The sequence below is a fragment of the Crocuta crocuta genome, unplaced genomic scaffold (genome assembly GCF_008692635.1).
Source record: "Crocuta crocuta isolate KB4526 unplaced genomic scaffold, BGI_CrCroc_1.0 scaffold559, whole genome shotgun sequence".
Classification (NCBI taxonomy): domain Eukaryota; kingdom Metazoa; phylum Chordata; class Mammalia; order Carnivora; family Hyaenidae; genus Crocuta; species Crocuta crocuta.
The window spans coordinates 230,527-253,215 of NW_027529454.1; the positions used below are offsets into that span (position 1 = coordinate 230,527).

Below are 22,689 nucleotides of genomic sequence, written 5' to 3' on the forward strand. Positions count from 1 at the left end.
GCATACCCAGTACCTTCCTTAGATTCTGCCTTGGAACTCAAAGACTTAGTGAAGTCCATTTTGTACTAGTCTGCAGAGTAAAATTCAAACTCTTTCAGTCTGCATTTAAGACCCTCTATATTCTGGTCCTTGCCAACCCCATTTCTTGCCTCATCTTTCTTACCCAAAGGTCTTTCCATTCTGTGTACACACACACAGCTGTAGCAGACAAGTTCATTTCCTCCCATTGTTCTCATTGCCTAGAACTCCTTCCGCCCTTGGTATTCCCGGTCACAGTCTGCCTAACACCTACCTCCACATATTTCAAAATTCACCTCCTCTGTGCAGCCATTCTGCAACCTCCCAGATACACTTGACCACCGTGTCTTTAATAATGCCGTGTGCTTTATGTAATTAAATCCCTCATTGTACTTCTCTATTTATAGGCCTGGCTCACCATTTGACCATTAATCCCTTGAGGGCAAGCTGTGTACATAGTACGTGGTAATCGTACTTAATATATGTTGATACATGTTCTTGATACATGTTAGTTGAGTGAATGAGTAACAGATGAAATATCATTTCAGGCATAATATTATCTTAATTAATCTATCGCCTCCCAGGCAGCCCTAAAGGGTTCTTCCTGTTTATACCTGTAAGGTCCTGTATCACTTCTGTTCTTGCACCATATTGTGCTATAATGTTGTATGCTGCTCTATAGCATTGTGTCTTCTCCCTCTTTCGGTGCATACATCCCTTCCCTGCAATGTTCAGGTGCAAGGATTTTATCCTGTTTATCGTTGTATCCCTATCACCTGGGTTCTCAGTAGATGTTTTAAGAATGTATTATTTAATAATGAAGGAGCTATCTTAACTTTTAAAGTCTTCTATCATGTAATCATGCCTATCTTTTTCCACCTTCACAAAGGAATCCCTAATCACTCTGGGCTAGAACTCATCTTTTGCTCGGCATTCTATTGACCTGTAGCTATACCTCTTTTGTGTCATTAGCACTTTCTAGGACAGTAATTGGTATAGAGTGACTACAAAAGCCTAAGAACAAGAAAACTCTTATTCTTCCTTATAATCCTATACAGCTGTAATTCTCAGCTCTTCTTTTTATAAACTTGAGTAGAACACACCACATACCAATTCCTACAGCACTTGCCATAATTCTACCCTTCCCATGGGAAAGAGCTGCAAAAGCAATGCTCCTGAATCTGTTATGATTTATTTTGTTAAAATAAACAATTATAAAGTACTGCATTTATACTATTATTAACTATTTATGACAATCTCTTGTCCCCCCCGGGTCTTTACTTTGAAGGCTTTCTTTGGATGTTTGATGAATGAATACAAGAAAGAAAGAATACTATTTCCATTACCAAGTCCAGAGGGAATTCAGACTTTGCCTTTTATACAAAATTAGTCTGCTCATTTTATCTATTACTGCTTAGAGCCAAAAATCATGTATTTATATGGACTAGAGGAAGTTAGTATTGTCCTTTATAAACTAAATTTGAAATAAAATAATAGTTTTACTTAAAAAAAATATGCTTTTTTCCAGATCATACTAACCTTGGAACAAATAAACATGTTTACAGGAACTGAGTTTTCCCTGAGGTTTTAGTATGTTCCGACCTCTCTATTCTCTGTGGAACCCAAGTAACCACTACTCATTCCCATTTCTCATGTTCCCCAGCACTTGCTTTTCCATCTGGTGACCGTTGCTGCTTTCATGATTCCCCCAAATTGAGGGGGTGGGATTTTTTTTTTCTCTCGGAGTGACTACAACTCTTTAACAATTGAAAAGGTGATTTAGGGGTGCCTGGGTGGCTCCATCGTTTAAGCGTCTGATTCTTGATTTCAGCTCAGGTCATTTGATTTCAGCTCAGGTCATGATCTCATAGTTGGTGAGCTCGAGCCCCACATCAGGCTTTACACAGACAGTACATGAAACCTGCTTGGGATTCTCTCCCTCCTCTCTCTATGCCCCTGACCCCACTTATACATGCAAGCGTGAGCGCTCTCAAAATAAATAAGTAAACTTAAACATTTTTAAACAAAGAAAAGGTGATTTTGTTCTTTTGGTTTATAGCCTCTTACAATGCATAACTTGAAACAAATGTCACAGAGAAGGACGGGGTGCCACAAGGAAGGTGTCATGCACACTCAGCCCTAAGCCATTATCCCTGCAAACCATAATTGAGTATCCCAGCCCTGGCGTACCTGTCTCTCTGCTCCTTCTACCGCATGGGTATTTCTCCCCTTCTCAGGGAACCCCTTCCACTCTTTGAAAGACTGGAGGCAGCTTTTATTTCCTCCCACTTTGTTTTTCCTTTTGTGTGATCATCCACGTGCCCCACAAAGCTTCTCTTGTCACTGGGAGAAAGGGAGAAGGCATTGCAGGGAAGACATCTCTGTGCAAATTTGACACTCGGGTTCCCTTTCAGAAAGCGAGCATGTGGTTGGCATCCCCACCCTGATCCTGCTCTCATACCCTTTCATTATTTTTTTTTTTGAAGTTGTTATAGTCACTGTATATTCTTTTTTTTTTTTAATAGTTATGTGGAAACTAATTTGACAATACCCTTTCATTATTTGATCCGCTTGATAGCTCACATAGATTATGTAGTGAAGTGTGTGGAATGTCAGGCATACTTGGCTACAGACATAGATTACGGAAATGCTAAAAATCATAATGCATAAATGAGAAACTTATCACAGCATCTCTCATGAGATTTTCCAGGAAAAAAAAAAAAGAGTTCAGAGCAATCTTCAACTATATTCTTGGAAATAGGGTTTTAAAATTTTCTTCAGGAAAAAAAAAAGAAACCACCTTAAGTATCATCCTCTACTTTTTTAAATGTATATTTCCAGCCTTTTATAAGCTTTTTCAAGTCTTGTTTTGGGAACAACAAAGAAAAAAATAAAAATGAATTTGAAGGCATTCTTTTTTTTATTTTAGATCTGATTCTAATTCTCTTTTGCAAAACTTACAACCACTTTTTTTTTTTAATTCAAGTTAGTTAACTTACAGTGTAGTATTGGTTTCAGTATAATTTAATGATATGTCACTTATATACAACACCCAATGGTCATCCCAACAAGTGCCCTCCTTAATGCCCATCACCCATTTAACCCATCTCTTCCACTCCCCTCCCCTCCAGCAACCCTAGGTTTGTTCTCTATGTTTAAGAGTCTCTTGTGGTTTGCCTCCCTCTCTGTTTTTATCTTTATTTTTCCTTCTCTTCCCCGATGTTCATGTGTTTTGTTTCTTAAATTCCACATATGAGTGGAGTCATATGATATTTGTCTTTCTCTGACTTATTTTCCTTCGTGTAATAATGCTCTCTAGTTCCATCCATGTTGCTGCAAATGGCAAGATTTCATTTTTTTTTTGATCCCCTAGTAATATTCCATTGTGTATGTATATAAAACACATCTTTATCCTTTCATCAGTTGATGGACATCTGGGATCTGTCCATAATTTGGCTGCTGTACAATCATTTTAATATGGCGTTTTTCAGGTAACTGTTATTAGGTTTACTGTAAAGGTGAATCATTGGAGGAATTCTTTTGGCAAGTTAAATGCTGATCTTTGAGAATGTCATGCAAGCCTCAAGAATTATCTAGTGCCTACCATGCTACATACGAAAGAAGTATCCTATGAACAATGCCCTGAAGCTCACCTTCTCAAGAAGACTTGTACCAACGAAATAATTTGTTTCTTTTAATATTTATTTATTTATTTTGAGAGAGAGAACATAAGTGGGAGAGGGCAGAGAGAGAGGGAGAAAGAGAATCCCAAGCAGGGACCACACTGTCAGTGCAGAGCCTGTAAAGGAGCTCGATCTCACAAACTGTGAGATCATGACCTGAGCTGAAATCAAGAGGCAGATGCTTAACCAGCAGAGCCATCCAGGCTCCCCACCATGAACCAATTTAAAAATAAGCCATTATTTTTTTACTTATTCTTTTTTAACTCATGAATTAAAATGTCACCACATTTTTTCCCACTAAACTCTCTTTTGTTGCATAGGAGAGAAATCGCCTGAGGGGCGCCTGGGTGGCTTAGTCGGTTAAGCGTCCGACTTTCGCTTAGGTCATGATCTCGCGGTTCGTGGGTTCGAGCCCCGCGTTGGGCTCTGTGCTGACAGCTCAGAGCCTGGAGCCTGTTTCAGAGTCTGTGTCTCCCTCTCTCTCTGACCCTCCCCTGCTCACGCTGTCTCTCTCTCTCTCTCTCTCCTAGAAATAAATAAAACATTCAAAACAATTTTTTAAAGAAATCACTTGATATTCATTACCACCTTTCATTGCCTATGACATAAATACTCTCAGAAACATGGGCTTGTAAAAATAAGTCTGATTATATACTTTTCTTTCCCTTTTCTTTACTCCCTGATTCGAAAATCTAATATATCTTTATGATGCCTACAGAGAAAAAGCTAAATCAAGTGGTGATAGCTTAAAATAAACAACCTGTGGGGCAGGTGGGTGGCTCAGTCAGTTAAGGGTCAGACTCTTGGTTTCAGCTCAGGTCATGATCTCACGGTTTCTGGGTTCGAGCCCAGTGTGGGGCTCTCTCTGACAGCGTGGAGCCTGCTTGGGATTCTCTGTCTCCCTCTCTCTCTCTGCCCCTACCTTTTCTCTCACACAAAAATAAATACATAAACATTTAAAAAAATAATAACCTGAAAGCAAGGAAGATTATTTTAGAGAGATAATCAAACCTGTCTGTAATAAATCCCATATTTCTAAGTACTAACATTGGCTATGTTTCCTGAATCCAAAACTCAGCCTCAACCCTGAATTCCTGCTGCAAGGACCCCCTGCATTAGCTATAAAAACACCTGTGGTTAACTGTCACCAGTTATTCCATACTTTGCCTCTTTTGCCTCTTTAAGCAGTTTGTTGGTTAAGTCTGTTCTGCATTTTTAGATTTACCTGTTTTTCTGTGACTGCTCCATCCAAAGTCTGACAATCTCAACACATCCTCCTCCTCCCCATCAGGGCAAAATTTATTCTACAAAGTATGGATGCACCCTAGCAAACTCTAGGCTTTCCCCCTAAGAAGGTTGCCATGTGGTCAAAGAAACTGGGAGCGTGCTCCTCTGGCAAGTTTCTCATCATACCAAGTAAACCCCGCTTTGTCACCCACCATGATTTATCAACATTGAAAAGGAATTGCTTTTTCCTCCTCTTCACGAAAGAGGCTGCCGTAAACATTGATACTTGAACTTCTTTTAAAGAGCCAAACCTCTTGAGAGGTACAGATGAGGAAATGTTTGGATTGGTAGTAGAAGGAATGAACGGCTTTTATAAATTGGAGCAACGAATTCTTCATTTGGTTAAAAGTACATTCTACACCTTATTTCCTGTTCAGTAAATGGAACACTTTTGTGGAAATAAGCCAAAGGTTTTATGAATAGCTCCTTACTTTTTCTCATCTGTGAGGAACATTTTTCAAACATACATTAAAAAATAAATCCCTACAAGAATTTTATGTTCTCACTCCTTCGCTGCTGGGAGCTTTATATCATAGCTTTGTGTCATTAAGTCTTAGCTGAATTTGTATCTGATAGGATCCTTTGCATAAAGTCAAGCATCAGATAAAAACAGCTTGATCTTGTTATATTCCAAATATTTCTCAGCATTAAGCCAAGAATTTTGAGATTTCAAGTGTTAACTATTTTGAGTCACTTTACTATTTCCACCATGATATGTGTGAGTTTCTAAATGAAAATCTTCTGAATATTCATTACAAATCTGATATTTCATGAAGCTGGGATTTTTGGATAATTCTTAGTCTTTAAATTGTCATCACCTTTTTACCTATAAGAAAAAAAAAAGCCAAGGTGACTTGTACTAAGAAATCATATTCATTCACGTCCTCAAAAGTTTTGCCAGGAACAATTGAGTTTCCTGTAGGAAGATAATATGCATATGTAAAAAATCATGAGCAAATTCTGTTTCCTTTTGTGTAGCAATATAAAAATAATATTTTCTACTCTTGTCACATACTTTGTCTCTCTAATATCAGATACAGAATTGGAAAGTCATGGTTTGGAGAAGCAGAGGGAATTGCAGAGATGGTATCTCTATATTATTTCTGGATGACTCACAAAGATGCAATTTCATATGAACTTCATTTTAAAATACTTCATGACTTCAGTGTGAAGTTTAAATCATGAAAAATATACAAGTGAGCCAAGTGAGTTTAACAATAATTTTATAGAAATTGAAAGGTTTATTTTATGTGTTGAATGGTAATAGAAACTGTTTTGCATTCTACTGTTTACATTTTCATTTTTTTTGAATTATCATCACTTTCTCATTTCTGTACGTTGTTGCCCACTGTATACTGTGAAGGGATTGCATTATACAATTTATTTGAAATCTTTTTAACTGCGTTGGTATGGTAATAGACCTCCTGACAGGCTCATAACTACATAATGTGACTCTGAAGGTTTTTCCAGTGAGCAAATCATAAAAGAAATAAGTGTGGAATAGAAGCCATTTCAAGAACTGATTTTTATCAGTAGTATAGTAAATGAATAGCGAATACCCTAAGGATACTTGGTAAATGTGTAAAATCTGTTTGTATAGATTTCTCTCTCTCTCTCTCTCACACACACACACACACACACTCACACACACAGGCATACATGTTCATGTGCACACAGCTTATCTGCAGGGAAATACTTCAGGTGTATTAAACCAAGCATGTTTAACTTATTTTATTTAAAATAAAATCACCTCACTAAGAGAAGGAAAAGTGAGAAGTCCCACATAGAAAATGGGGAAGAGAAAAATAACTATGTTAATTCTTCCATGATTTTAGAATTGAAAAACAGTAAGAACAACATATTCTGGGTTCTGTGTGCATTTAGTCATTTAGTCACTCAAAAGACATTTATCAAGTGCTTTTGAGATGCCAGGGCTTTTACTAGGCCTTGGGTATGGCAAAATAATAGATACTGCTTCTGTCTTCAGAAATGAACAGTCAGAAAGCATAGTGATATGTAAAATGATAGAGGTAAGCAGAGGTGCTAAGGAAACCCCAGAAAGAAATGAATATGTTTTGTTCTGTACTTTCTTAGATTTAATTAATGTACCAGATCGCTTTCTCTAAACTTCCAATCTGTCTCCCAAACAATCACATCTTTTATAAGTAGTTCTCCAAAGAAATACTAGAATTTTTCTAAAATCTGCAATGATATTTTAGTATTTAGCTCTTTTTTGTAACTTACGGGTATGACTTGGCTTCTTAATCTGCAGTCAGGACAGATTGTATCACTTTTAAACTAGCACTTAACCGCCAATTTTTCCTCCCTCACCTCCCCAATGTAGGGGAGGCACATACTTCCCACCACATTGACAAGGGAACTTGGCCATGAGACTTGCTTTGACCAATGGAATGTGAGCACATGTGACATACACTCCATCCTTGAAGAGGTACTAATATGCTTGCATAATTTGCTTTGTCCTCTTGAGCTTCTGATCTCTGCTGAAAGAGTGGCCTTCCTTGGATAGTCCTGAACTTAAAAAACACATAGAACCCATCAAAGCTGTAAGCAATCCTCAGAGGCCTGTGAGCATGAAATAAATTTATATTAGGATAAGCCACTGAAATGTTTGGGTCACTTGTTACTATAGCAAAAATAATACAAGAGTCAACCTTATCAGCATATATGTGTGAAAAACCGTAAGCAATGTAAGCAAAGTGGGGGAATTTGAATTGATTTTCAAAACAAAGAGGCAAATGTTACACATAGATTGTTGAATAGGTGCCATGTATCATTCTTAATACAATGTATACCATTTTGTACCAAAGAGTGTGCAAAGGATACAAATATTTACCATACAATAAGCCTATACGTATGTCTATGTGCCTGTATATTTGCATTAATAATAATAATGTGTCTGTCATGATTCCCCCTTTATTATAAAATTTAAAAGAATTCATTTTCACAATAAAATCTATTGCCAATAATCTAATTCAGTAAAGAGAATTACATTAGGAAAAAGTTTTATCCTAGTAAAATAGAATGTTAGGTTTATGAAATGCTTCAGACAGTTTTCACTATCCATTATGGCCATAGGAAGCAAAATAAAGAACCTGTGTTGTAGGATTATAACTGTGTTTTGTATAACTATACACCCAGATACATATGGTAATAGAAACAATAATATCAATATTAGTATTTTCTCATTTGTAGGAAGGTTCTAATTTGACCACTGAGAAAGAGTTCTTGTTCAATACTGTGTATTAATAGTAGCTCTCAAAATTTTAAAATCATCTGTGGCTAACACTCATCTTGTTTATATTTCTGCTCTACAGCATTTGCATATTATAGTTATTTGACTATCATCTCAAAGCAACCTCCCTGTTCCAAAATTAATTCCAATGTTGAAGATTTGTGTGTGTGGGTGGAGAGAATGTACTCATATAAAACATAATTATATTATGCCATTTCCACCGTGAGTTTTTTATAAACTCTAAAATCATGCAAGAAAGCATATTTTTATGAATTCTGAAATGCNATGTGTGGGTGGAGAGAATGTACTCATATAAAACATTATATTATGCCATTTCCACCGTGAGTTTTTTATAAACTCTAAAATCATGCAAGAAAGCATATTTTTATGAATTCTGAAATGCTTTATAAGCACCAGTGGGATATAAACTTTCTTCACAAAAACACATATTGGCTCATTCCAGAACTATCTGGTATTATTCATCTAAATGAAAATTATTTTTACGCTGATTTTTATGGCAGTTTTTCATTGTACCCTGCAGATATATTAATGTGTTTTTATCATGTTGACATGTTATTATAAATAAATCATTTTATCTTAAACTTACGGTGTTTCTCCCATGCTTATATTAAGAAGTGGGGGACTAGTTTGAATCAAAAGAAGTATCTGTAATAGTCCCTCCAGGAGTCCTCGTAGATTTTTGCCAGCTTGCGATTGATTTGGGGGGGGGAGATACAATAATCTAAAATACAAACAAAAACGCATTCCCAAAGTTTATTGAATCGAAAGAGAAAATATGTTGGGGATGCACCGTATGGGCTTACTAGAATTCCTTTGCCTATTTCATGTGAACCCACAGCCAAACAAATGAAGCTTCCACTTGCACAACTGGAGAATTATTACTCTTCATTTCTTAAAAAGAAAACCACGGGTGATTGTGTATCAGTTGGTCTGAATTTGTGCATGTAGCAAATAGGGAATGAATTACTTCCTCCACTTTCTCTAGGTACTGAATAGATGCATTTATCATGAATCTGTCACATACTGAATGTAGGAGATGGGATATTAAGGCTGAAAATAATGTTTTGAAAGGGCATTTTGCCTGTTCATTTCTTGATTTTCTTCCTTTGTGCTTTTCTTCATTTATTTATTCATTCATTTAACAATAAATATTTATTGAGCTCTTCCTATGACATAAGCGCTGTGCTAAGTTCTAGGAATACAGTGGTAAATAAATAAATGCGGGAGGAGCTCAAAAGACAATTCCAGATCCTTCTCAAATTCACTCATCCATTTATTCACATTTATTTCCAACACATAGTACAATGAATAGAGTCAAACAAACATGAATTTAATTTGCACTTAACAGCCGGGTGATGTTGGGTAAGTTGTTTAAATTCTCAGAGCCTCAGCTTTCATACCTGCTGTTTACCTTGAAGAATGACAGAGTGTATTACAAACATAACAGATAAAACTGCTTGACATTCTCCTCTCTCCTACCCCACACCAAAGCTCACCTGCTCCCCACATGTTAGGCCGTAGGGATGTAAGATGGATAGGATGCATTTCCTAAGCACTGTGCTTACTTGGAGCTAATGTAGAGAAATATCAAATGTGGTCCTCGTCTTCTGAAAAGTTAAATAATAATGAGTAACGTTTAATATATACCAACCATTGTCCTAAGCACTATTACATGGATGAACTCACTATTCTTCATACTAACCTACGAGATAGGAATTATGCACATCCTGTTTTCTTTTATTTTTTTAACTTTATTTATTTTAAGAGAGAGAGAGACAGAGCGGGAGCAAGAAGGACAAGGGGAGAGAGAGAGAGGGAGAGAGAGAGAGAGAGAGAGAATCTCAAGCAGGCTTTGTACTGTCAGTGCAGAGCCCCATGAGAGGCTTGAACTCATGAACCGTGAGATAGATCATGACCTGAGCTGAAACCAAGGGTCAGACACTTAACCAACTGAGCCACCCAGGAGCCCCTACATCCTGTTTTCTGTGAGGAAGCGGCAGCACAGGAAGATCAGGCCACTTGGCCAAAGTCACACAACTAGTGAGTAGCAAGGTGGAATTCAATCCCAAGATGCCTGTCTGTGGAATCTGTGGTCTTAGCCACTGCCTCTTTTTTTTTCTCATTTATTTTTTTCATTTTTAAATTTACATCCAAGTCAGTTAGCATATACTGCTGTAATGATTTCAGGAATAGATTCCGGTGATTCATCCCTTACATATAACACCCAGTGCTCATCCCAACAAGTATCCTTCCTAATACCCCTCACACATTCAGCCCATCCCCCACCATAACCCTTCCAGCAACCCTCAGATTATTCTCTGTATTTAAGAATCTCTTATTTTTTTTGTCCCCTTTCCTGTTTTTATATTATTTTTGCTTCCCTTCCCTTATGTTCATCCGTTTTGTATCTTAAATTCCTCATAGGAGTGAAGTCATATATTTGTCTTTCTCTGACCGACTACTTTTGCTTAGCATGACATCCTCTAGTTCCAACCACGTAGTTACAAGTGGCAAGATTTCATTCTTCTTGATGGCTGAGTAATATTCCTCTGTGTGTGTGTGTGTGTGTGTGTGTGTGTGTGTGTGTGTGTGTATCACATCTTCTTTATCCGTTCATCGGTCAATGAACATTTGGGTTCTTTCCATACTTTGGCTATTGCTGATAGCGCTGCTATAAACATTGGGGTGTATGTCCCTCTTTGAAGCAGCACACCTGTATCCCTGAAATAAATACCTAGTAGTGCAATTGCTGGGTTGCAGCATAGTTCTATTTTTTAATTTTTTGAGGCCTCTCCATACTGTTTTCCAGAGTCTTAGTTACTGCCTCTTGAAGGGAGGTTACTAATAGAAGACAATAGATGGTAAGCATCTTATGAGTGCTCTAAGCAGTAAGTGAATAAGGGGAGAGAAATCAGGGCAGAGGGTCTAGATATTTAAAAACTGATAACATTTTAGTAGAAAGACCAGTGGATAATGATGAGATATTATTGGGCATTTCAAGAAGGTTTTATTTTATATCTCTAGAAAATGATTCTTCCATACATATAACACAAATCTATTATGCTGGGTAGGAACCATTCTATTTAGAGGAGATGAAAGACATATTTTAAAAAATAATTTTAACTTTGTACCACTTCTGATTTATAAAAGTAATGCATGCTAACATAGAAAAATAACAAAATGGCAAAATATAAAGAGAAGCATCTTAAAAATCACTCCTCGTTTTGTCAACTGAGAAGATAATCACTTTAATATTTGGAAACATTCCCCTTGATTCTCTTTTCTGTGCATATTATATTAAATTTGTTTTTACATAAGTACAGGCGATAAACTTATATGCAATTTCAGACCTGTTCTTTTCACTTAATATTTTATCCTGAGCAACAGATATTATTTTTTTATTGATGCCCCTACGGTCCCTAACCTCCTTGCTTGTTTTACCATCTACATAACACCTACCACTTTTGACATACTGCCATGTCAAATGTTCCTTCTTTATTTCATTCTTCTGCTGTCCCTCCCCTCCCCACCCCCTGCATACATTCAAGAAAATAATCTCCATGAGAGCAAAAATATGTTTGTTCTCTTATCTACTGTATCTCCAGTGAGTAAAGAGTGCCTGGCACACAATGGGTGTGCTATTTATTGAATAAATAATGTCACAGAGGAAGGGATAATAGCGTCATCACAGGAGAGAATTCCTGGATTTAAAAGTCAGTCAGATAATGTAACTATAAAAACACATACTCATGCACCATACATAGTCAATTCTTCTCACCTCTTATGTCATTTCTAGTAATTTGGGGTTACACGCATAGGTAATAGGATGGACAATTCCTCATGAATAATGAATTAGATGGTTGTAGCTTGCATGCAAATTTTTTTTCCACATAAGGAGTTGTTCTCAGAACTCTTTTTTTCCAGAGTTTTCTCTCATATCATCTTTTTTATCCTGCCTTTGCATTGTACCTCATGCATCCTGATAATCCTGGTTCCCAGCTTTTTCTAATTTGGGGTTTGTTTTCAGTGACAATCCATAATATGTCATGGATACATATTTTCTCTTTGAATTTGGTTTCACTTTGATTGGTGGTCTGTTGGTTTGTTCGGTTAGCCAAGTCTTGGAATACACACATAGACCTTCCACTAAAATTAACCAGTTCCTTGAATTTCCTAGACGTCTGACGGTCAGGCATGGACCTGCCTATATGAACTCCCATCTTCCTATCTAATTAAAACTGAATCATCATATATGTTTATATTCAATAGTCCTTTCCCTGATTTTTATCTGTAATGTTTGTTTTCTGTCATCTTTACATATGTATATAACAAGAACATAGAACTTTATCACTTCAACTCAACTCAACACTATAAAAATTATTTAGATGAGATAATGTACATGGAAGTGCTTGGTAAGCTTTCAGGTTCTTTACAGACACTATCCCAATGCAAACACCATTAGCTCACAGTATCTCTGACTGTGTAGCATGTCATATAGTCACACCACTCTCTGTGCAAAAATCTTTCATATGCTCGAAGACCTATAAATTCATTCCAACTTATAGGCTGAATTGCCTAGTTTATTTGTAATTTCTTCCTATAATCTTTTCTCAAACTCTTCATGGTCTTTGTATACTTTGTGACTTCTCTCTGACCTATTGTTTATTCTGTCTTTGTTAGCATGACCATCTGACAAGTGAACCTCACCTTACGAAGCGCAGCTCTGTGAAAATATTTTATAAGTTGTGTCCCATTATAAATGCAGTAACTTAAGTAACTTGCTGCTCACTTAAACACTCTCTGCAGAGGGAAGTTAGGAAAGCACTTACGCTTATGGAGAACCAAATCCACTGCTCGCCAGTAGCGTGACCTTGCTACCCAGCTTCTCTAAGTCCTGGTTTCCTCATCCGTAAGGCAGGGGCTAATCGTCAACCCCTCCAGCAGTGGTTTTCAAAGGTTGGGGTGCTGGAGCACATTAGAAAATGTGCAAGTGTTTTCGGTCCTCTCAAGGGCTGGAGGGAGGCGAATGGGGGACGGGGACATAAATATCCCAAATGCCAGGGAGTCCCTCATAACTACAAACTGCCCCACCACAAAATGTTGGTAGTGCTGCCCCTGAGAAACAGATAAAGCAACTCCTTACAAATGTCCCTCTAAAATGGACACTAGATGATAGGACAGTGAAATGTTCAGATTAAGGGGGAAAAGTCAGCATTCAAAATCCATGAGATTTTTCTGCCCTGTTAAAATAATAATTTTAAAATTGTTTCCTGTATAAGTCTGCCCAAAGCAAATCTGAACTTCTCCTGCTCTATGGAAAGCAACTTAAATTCTCAGATCAGCTCACCACCCCGGTTAGAGGACTTCTATTAACTACTTTAAAAGCAACAAGTTCATTTCCATTGCTGTCTGTATTTCTTTCTTTTCTTTTTCAATGTTTGTTTATTTTTGAGAGAGACAGAGTATGAGTGGGGGAGGGTAGAAAGAGAGGGAGACAGACTCAGAAGCAGCTCCAGGCTCCGAGCTGTCTGCACAGACCCTGACGCAGGGCTTGAACTCACAAACCACAAGATCATGACCTGAGCTGAGGTCAGACGCTTAAGCAACTGAGCCACTCAGGTGCCCCTATTGTCTGTATTTCTAAAATCTTACTTGACTTTAGTCAAATCAGTAGGCCATATTACAGGTTATAAGTTAAATAAGATACTTCTTTGGATGTATCTAGCTCTTAGTCCAGCTTGTTAGGCATAGATGGGCAGGCCAAGCTCTGTAATGAGCTCTGTCAAAGTTCACAGGCCAAAGGTGAAAGCACTTTACCTCCAGCCCTGCCTTGCAGATCTCTCCTCCCTGCCCCCAAGCACGTCCCTACTAGGGGTCCACATGCATCCAGATATAATGCAATCTGAAAGTACAGGGGATGAAACTATGATTTCATAGATCACAGCCAGTAGATAAAGTCTTCCTCCTTCTACCTCCTTCCCTGCTAACTCAACAGTCCTTACATACAGCATGTCTGAATTCTTAAGAGCCTAGTCTTTGAATCCAGCAATCAATAGCACTTTGCAGCAACTGGTAAGTACCACCTCCACTTTGGTTTTTTCACCTTCCTTCTTTGGCTGTCTTTGTCCTTCACACTCCTTCCCTGGGATGGTTCTCCTTAGTAAAATAAGAGCACATACACCCTCTGTTTCAGGCTCTGCTTTCCAGAGATCCAGACTAAGACGTAAGTGGAGAATTGAAACCATCATCTGGTTAATTCAGACCAAACTCTTTTTTTTTTTTTTTAATGTTTTATTTATTTCTAGGAGAGAGAGAGAGAGACAGCGTGAGCAGGGGAGGGTCAGAGAGAGAGGGAGTCACAGACTGAAACAGGCTCCAGGCTCTGAGCTGGCAGTCAGCACAGAGCCCGACGCGGGGCTTGAACCCACGAACCGCGAGATCATGACCTAAGTGAAAGTCAGACGCTTAACCGACTAAGCCACCCAGGCGCCCCGAATTCAGACCAAACTCTTGTGGAGATCAATTTGGATGAATTTCCAAGTCAGGGTGTCAAATCCAGAAGGATGGTAATGTCAACTGACAAGTTAAAATGAGCCGTCAACATTGTGAAATCATCATACCACATTCCTCTTATAAGCTTGCTTTCAAATCCTCTGGTATCTGTTTCGTAGACCCTCTAGCCTCAGACTTCCTATCCCCATCACAACTGCCTTGATCTGACAACCTCTCTTGAAATTTAATTGGGAAAATAGACACCATCAGATGGGCACTCTTGGATCATCTTATCACTAGGTCAATAAGCCCAGCTGTGCCTCCCTCATCTTTTTTCCTGTTCCATCTGGTGGGGTGTCCCTTCTCCTATGGCCAGCCAATTTCCCGGTATAGACCTGATTCCCCTTGGCCTTCTCAGGGCCTTGGTTCCTTATTCCCCTCCTTCTCGTGGCCATAATTCCTCTTGTTCTGTTCCCATTGGCATTCAATATACTTTCCCACCTTTAAAAGACCTCCCTTTACTGCTCCCAGGCCTCCAAAGCAAAAGCTGTCTCAACTTTCTTACCTTCTTTTTTTAAACATGTATTTATTTATTTACTTATTTTTAAGAGAGAGAGAGAGAGAGAGAGAGCAGAAGAGAATGAGTGGGGGAGGGGCAGAGAGAGGGAGACAGAGGATCTGAAGCAGGCTATGAACTGACAGCAGCGAACCAGATGCCAGGCTTGAACTCACAAATCTGGAGATTGTGACATGAGCTGAAGTCGGACACTCCTCTGACTGAGCCACCCAGGCACCCAGCAACTCTCTCACCTTCTATTCTCTCCTCGACAAACTGTACTGAGGCTTCAACTTGCACTGCTTTGCTGACAGTGACCTCATAGAAGTTACTAAGGACTCTGTTGCTCAGTCTAATGATTGTACTTTTTACGGCTTCATGTAACCCAACCTCAAGCAGCAATCAACACAACCAAACATTCTCTCCTATAACTATTCCTTCCCTGACTGCCTTTTAACCTCCAGGAACATACTGCTATTTCTCGATTATGCCTTTGCAAGCTGCTCTTCCTCTTTCCAACGGTGAGTGTCGCCAGACCTCAAGACTCTATGTAGGCCTGCCCCCTCCTCAGTACATACTGAGACACTCTCCTACAGACGGGTGATTCCAAATTATGTCATCAGCAGATGACTCAGAAACGTATGACATGAACCATTCCTTTCCACTGAACTTTATTTCCCACCTAGTGCGTACTGTCTTATCTTAGAATTTCAAATGCACCTCTGGGAGCTTTTTCTGCCCACGAGTCCTGTCCTGTTTAGAATAAAATAAGGAATCCTTCTATTTAATAAAATTTTTTTGAAAAAAATCTAGCCTATATACTTTACATGTTCTGCCTTCTATCTTTCTCTCCAGTTTATTTTCTTGTATTCTTTGTGCTTCTAATTTGTTAGCTTTCTTTCAGTTCCTACTCTTAGGAAATGATTTCCCTACCACAGTACCTTAGGGTGTGCTTTCGCTCTGCCTAGAAAGCCCTTTCTCTAGTCAATGTCTGTTCAGTCTTCAGTATACGTGCCTCAACATACCCATGATATAATGTGTAAGAGAGCTTGTCCAACGAGTTCACAAGAGTTTGAATTAAGGCCAGGGATTTGGGGATTAGAAGTCAGAACCCGGAGTGCCTGGGTGGCCAAAACCTCTCTTGGTTTTGGCTCACATCATAATCTCATAGTTTGTGGGTTCAAGCCCCACACTGGGATCTGTGCTGACAGCGTGGAGTCCTCTTGGGATTCTTTCTCTTTCTCTCTCCCTCTCTGCCCCTCTCCTACTTGCTCTCTCTCTCTCTCTCTCAAAAAAAAAAAAAAAGATTCTCTCTCCCTTTGCCTCCCTCCTCTGCTCACATGCTCTCTGTCTCTCTTTCTAAAAAAAAAAAAGTCAGAACCCAACCTCTAGAAGGCAATATTATTTTAATTTTATGTCTACTTAATGAAGGCGGGGAATAGAGGAAGGTTGGAGGGAATTTCCAAATGTCTGGCTTGTTTGACTGGATGGAGAGAGATGCCTTGAAGGAAAATGGCAGATTTAGTAGTGTAAATAGGTTTCACCGGTAACAAAAGTGTCAATGCCAGTTAATATCTAGCAAAATGCAGGGGTGCCTGGGTGGCCCAGTCGGTTGAGCTTCCCACTTCAGCTCAGGTTTGTGAGATCTCACGGTTTGTGAGTTCAAGACCCACATCGGGCTCTGTGCTGACAGCTCAGAGCCTGAAGCCTGCACTTCGGTTTCTATGTCCCCTCTCTCTCCCCCACCCCTGCTCATGCTCTGTCTGTCTCTTAAAAATAAATAAACATTAAAAAATTTATAAAAATAAAAATATCTGGCAAAATACATATGTATTTGCTCTTTGATTTAGCAGTCACACTTTTGAGGCTCCCTCCTAAAGGTGAACTGACAAAAAAACACTGAAAACAAGCCAGGGTTGTCAATGGGGGTTCGATGAACAAGCTATAGCACCTTCATTTAATAGAGTACCAAGGAGATATACAAAAAGGAATAAAGAAGTTCTCTATATATTACAATGGAGTTATCTTTAGAATATACTGTTGAGGGTAAAGAGCAAGGAGAAGAAAGCATACATAGAATGTTACCATTTATCTAGGAAAGGGAGGAGAGGATTTAACTATATATGCTAGTATTTGCTTATATTTAAAAGAATGTCAAACCACAAATTGTTTGAATGGTTACCCCTAAGGGGAGAGCATAGGACTGTAATGCAGACCTGGCCAAGTCTTAACCAGCCTGATGAGTAGCTGTGGAGCAAAGACGAAGAGTCCTGGTTGGGTCTTAATGGCCATACATTGATTCTCTCTGCTTGGGTGGTCATAACACACTGTCGTGGGCCAGGGGGCTCCAACAGACATTTATTTTCTCACGGTTCCAGAGGCTAGGGAGTCCAAGATCAAAGTTAGACAAGGTTCAATTCCTGGTAAGAACTCCTTCTTGGTGTGCAGATGGCCGTCTTCTCTCTGTGTCCTCATGTGGCCTTTCCTCCATGTTCCTGAAGAGAAAAAGAGAGCTCTCTCTCTTCCTCTTCTATATGGCCACTAATCGCATTACCAGAGTCCCATGGTCATGACCTGATCTCATCCTAATTGATGTCGAAGTCCCCACCTCCAAATACCACCTGTCTTAGGCTGTTCAGGCTGCTATCATAAAATACCACAGACTGGATAGCGTATAAACCACAGAAATTTATTTTTTCTCACAGTGCTGGAGACTGGAAGCCTGAGATCAGGAAGCCAGCATGGTCGGGTGGGGGTCCACTTCTGGGTCACAGACGTCATGTTGCGTCCTCACATGACAGTAAAGGACTAGGGAACTCTGTGTGCTCTCTTTTTTAAGAACACTAATTCCATTTGTGAGAGTTCTGCCGTCATGACCAAAGAGCCTCCTCTTCACTGCCCAAAGGCCCCTCTACTACCATTACATTGAGCGTTAGTATTTCAACATATGAATTTGGCAGGGACGCAGATACTCAGACCACGGGTCTTCAATATATAAATTAGCGAGAGGGGGACACAAACACTCAGTCCATAACATATCTCCATTGTGCTTAGGCATTGGCTTGGGGTTGCCTGGAGAAAGGAAGGTTTCAGTTAAACCATAGTGAATCCTGAAGGCACTGAAATGGAAGCTGTCAGTTGACTTCAATCTCTGCAACTGTAGCCGGACAACGAGTTCTCTCTGGAAAGGACAGCTAAGTATCCACTGCTGTCTACTTCCCCCTCAGGAGTATCTCCTGCAGGGTTGTTTGTGGGGGAAGGGTTTGGGATACCTGATTACACAATGTACTTGTGTCCTTTGGTTCTGTTTATGTTTGACCCAGGGGTTACACTTTTATCTTAGGATGGATTGTTACTAAGACTATCCAGCTCTATAACCCAGTGGGTCTGTCAGATCTCTGAGGTCATTATGGGCAGTTCTGAATGCCTGGTCACTTAGTATCCTATGGTCAGTCATTCCAATCTACCAGGACCCAGCAGGATACCAGGGGCAGTTTTCCAAAAGAGGTCTAATTCTTTGCTATGGATCAGGGTCTTTGCTCTAGAAGCCCAAGGGCCTGCATTTTAACCCTTTCACTAGAGCTTGCCACAAACTCTGTACTACAATGTTTCCACCGCTGATTCTTCCAGCACCATAGGATCTGCCAAATTATATGGTCCAAGGGAAAAGCTGCTTGCACCAGAGCCTGGATCTGCTGTAGAGTCTTTCCCTATTCTAGGCCCCACTCAAAGCTGACAAATTTTCACGACACCAGTATAAGAGAAGTATTTCTGGACAGTGGAATTTGCTGCCTTCCGAGACCAAAGAAGCCTACCAGACATTGTACTATACTTCCATCTTTATGGAGAGGTACAAGATGCATCGATTTGTCTTTTGCTTCGGAGGAGATGTTCTGGGATATGCCTGACCCCTGGGGTTTTAAAAACTTTACTGAAATCGCAGGTTCGTGAATTATCAGAGGATGTATGGTCCACCTACTGGGGTACATGCGTGTACTTTATGAAGGCTTCCAGAGTGCTTGCCAATCCTTGCTCACCTTGCCAAATCAGAATGATGTTGTCACTGTAATGAATAAATGTGATGTTTTGTGGAACATCCAGAAAGTTCAGATCTCTTTGGACTGTATTAATGTCAGATAGCAAAAGAGTTAACGTAGCATAATGACAAAACTTGAAAGTGTATAGTTCTCCATTTCATGTGAACTGATTCCAACCCTTTTTCTTGATCAGGATAGAAAAGAATTCATCTTTCATGTTAATGGCCATACACCACACACCTAAGGCCATAATTAATCTGCTCTAATTAAGATACCGTGTTTAGCATAATAGCAGCAACTAGGGATATTACTTGGTTGAGCCTACAGTGGCCTACGATCTTTCTCCAGAGTCTAGCATTTGGTTTCTGCAGAGGCCAGACATGGAGACATGGTAGTGGCTACCATCTATTGCATCCTTGAGATACTTAAGGCTGATACGAATCCATTCCATCCTCCCTGGGATACAATTCTGTTTCTCTCTTGCTTAGGGGTGAGGATGGAGCGGTTTCCAGGGTTTTTACCTGGACTACTATCATATTTCTTACCCCCATAGGCTAAGTGTTACCTCAAATGACAAGTAATTCAATCTCAATTATATATTCAGCAATTGGGGAAATAACCACAGGGTCAGTGCACAGATGTAGTGTATTGATTTTAAGCAATATTGTAGCCATGAATCCACTTAATCCTGGTTCACTTTTGCATCCACTCTGCAGAGGGTTATAATGATACCTGGCTTCTAGGTATTTGTATTAGTCAAGGTTTTTCAGGGAAACAAAATCAATAGTGTGTGTGTGTGTGTGTGTGTGTGTGTGTGTGTGTGTAAAGAAAAAGATTTTGAGGAACTGGCTCATGTGATTACAGGGACACGTACAACTGCAAGGAAGCCTGGCAGTCTGGAGACCCAAGGAAGAGTTGATATTGTAGCTCAAGTCCAAAGGCAGTCTGAATGCAGAATTCCTTTTTCCTGAAGAGGGCCTCAGTCTTCATTCTTAACCCCTTCAACTGATTGGATGAGGCCCACTTGGAATTATGGAGAGTAATCTGCTTTACCCAAATTCTAGTAATTTTAAGTGTTAGCCACGCCTGAAAGATATCTTCACCACAACATCGAGTCTGGTATTACAACAAGCATCGGGGCACCATGGCCTAGCCAAGTCGACACATAAAATGAACCATCACAGTATCCATACCAAATAGCAGACCCTGTTCCAATAATTTTCAAAATGTATTGGTCTTTCCCTTTCCCCGATGTATAGTCACCCAAGCAAATGGCCATTCGTCCTTAGGGAAAGGACAAGGAGAATTTGAGTATGTATTTGCTGTGAGATTTCAGGGTCCTTCTTCTTGGAAACAAACTACTTCTTTATTCAGTGGTGTCCTGGTTATCAATCTATTGCCTCTCTGGCCCAAATTTACCCGTCAGTACTTACTTTTTGATCATGGATGAAATGCTTCTAAGGATTGATCCTTTCTAGTGAGCAAAAGGCTAAGCTTTCTCAGCAGCGGATGCTAGAAGAATATTACAGGAAGAAAGCCCTCCTTCCACTCCTCCTGGCTGCTATGCTGTCAGTCAGTCACATGGTCAGTGGTGCTGGTCCAGCCTTGCTCCCAGAATACACAGCCCAGCCTAGCCTGATAATAGTCCCATGGCCCTCTCAATAGGGATGTCATGCCCTCCAAGACTCTTGCCTGTGCCAGCACCTCCTTCTGCTGGCCTCTACCTCTCCCCCAGAGGGACAGGACTCTAGGTTTTGTATCCCTGACAATAGTGTGGCCTTCCTGACATGGACACTGTGCTCTCCAGGCATCCCATTTGCACCAGCCACTGTGCACACCCTTCCGCAACAAGGACTGTCTCCCTGCTTGTCCAGAAACTAACCAGCTCTGGCCTAGGAAAACCAGCAGACTTCTCTGCCACTCAGTAGGTTGCAACCATACCTTCTGAACCCTAGCCTTCAGAGGAGAACTCCCTCAATAGAAGTCTGTCCTTCCTTGGGTATTTTCTCCCAGCCCCAGAGTACCCTTAAATCTTATACTTACTCCTTATCATAGCCAGATTATTCTTGATATTGTACTTACCCTTTTAAAATCAGGGTGTGGTTTCTGGCTCTCGATTGGACCCTGATTGATAAAGACTGGGAATGGCTCCAGAAATGTAGGATTTGGGAATCAGATTGGTCATCCCCTGGTCTTGAGTGCAGTGCTGACAACATTGCTAATGGGAAGCCAGATGCTAGTAACTCACTGCATGCAATGACATCACGAGAGGTTGATTGTGATGGAATGCCAGATGAAGCAAGTGCCTTAGGAAGTTAACTGACCATTGGGGAGCCTGGGTGGCTTAGTCGGTTAAGCGTCCGACTTTCACTTAAGTCATGATCTCGCGGTTCGTAGATTCGAGCTCGGTGTCGGGCTCTGTGCTGACTGCCGGCTCAGAGCCTGGAGCCTATTTCGGAGTCTGTGTCTCCCTCTCTCTCTGACCCTCCCCTGCTCACGCTGTCTCTCTCTCTCTCTCTCCTAGAAATAAATAAAAAATGTATATAAAAAAAGAAGAAGAAAAGAAAAGAAAGTTAACTGACCATTGTGGCAGTCTGTAAGAACTGCCGTGTGGGATGGATCCTTTTGAAAGCACTTCAGAACTTACAGGCAAAAAATTAAAAAGACACACTGAAGCCCATTAACTTTTAGCTCCCGTATGGAAGTAGTTTTCTCCTGTACCCTGTGCATGTCCACTTGTTGTGGCTTTCCCATGACCCAAAGGGCTGCTTCCTGCTTCCTGCTTCCAGTGACTGTGGACAATCTCTGATCTGAGATGTTGGAGAATTTTTCATCACCCAGTGGACTGCAGCTATACTGTCTACAGTGAGGTCTAACCTCCTGTACACATTTGTCCTTCTTTGGTTACTATCCCTCAGCCCCAAGATCTATTTCTATCTTATAATGACTCTTCTATCCTAGTTTGATCATGTTTTGCACTGAACTTCCCTTGTTTAAATCACAGTGTAGGAGCGGCTGGGTGGCTCAATCAGTTAAGCATCTGACTTCAGCTCAAGTCATGATCTCACAGTGGGTGTGTGGGAGCCCTCCACTGGGCTCTGTGCTGACAGCTCAGAGCCTGGAGCCTGCTTAGGATTCTGTGTCTCCCTTTCTCTCTGCCTCTCCCCTGCTCCTGCTGTGTCTCCTTCTCTTTCAAAAATAAATAAACATTAAATTTAAAAAGTAAATAAAAAGTCACAGTGTAGTTTCTATCTTCTGACTGGACATACTGAAATGGACTCCAGGTTTGGAATCTGGCACAGGTCTAGAAACTGAGCAAGGAATTGCAAATTTTTATTAAGA

The 22,689-nt window shown here is 40.0% G+C and overlaps 1 long non-coding RNA gene across 1 annotated transcript; it reads right to left on the bottom strand.

The window, feature by feature from the left end:
• Positions 1–9,538: 9,538 nt before the first annotated feature.
• LOC144228847 (uncharacterized) lies at positions 9,539–21,576 on the bottom strand. Its single transcript, XR_013334287.1, has 3 exons — positions 21,430–21,576; positions 9,759–9,869; positions 9,539–9,673 (listed from the first exon to the last, which is right to left on the bottom strand). It is a non-coding gene; the product is annotated as an uncharacterized LOC144228847 (long non-coding RNA).
• Between the last annotated feature and the right edge of the window lie 1,113 nt (positions 21,577–22,689).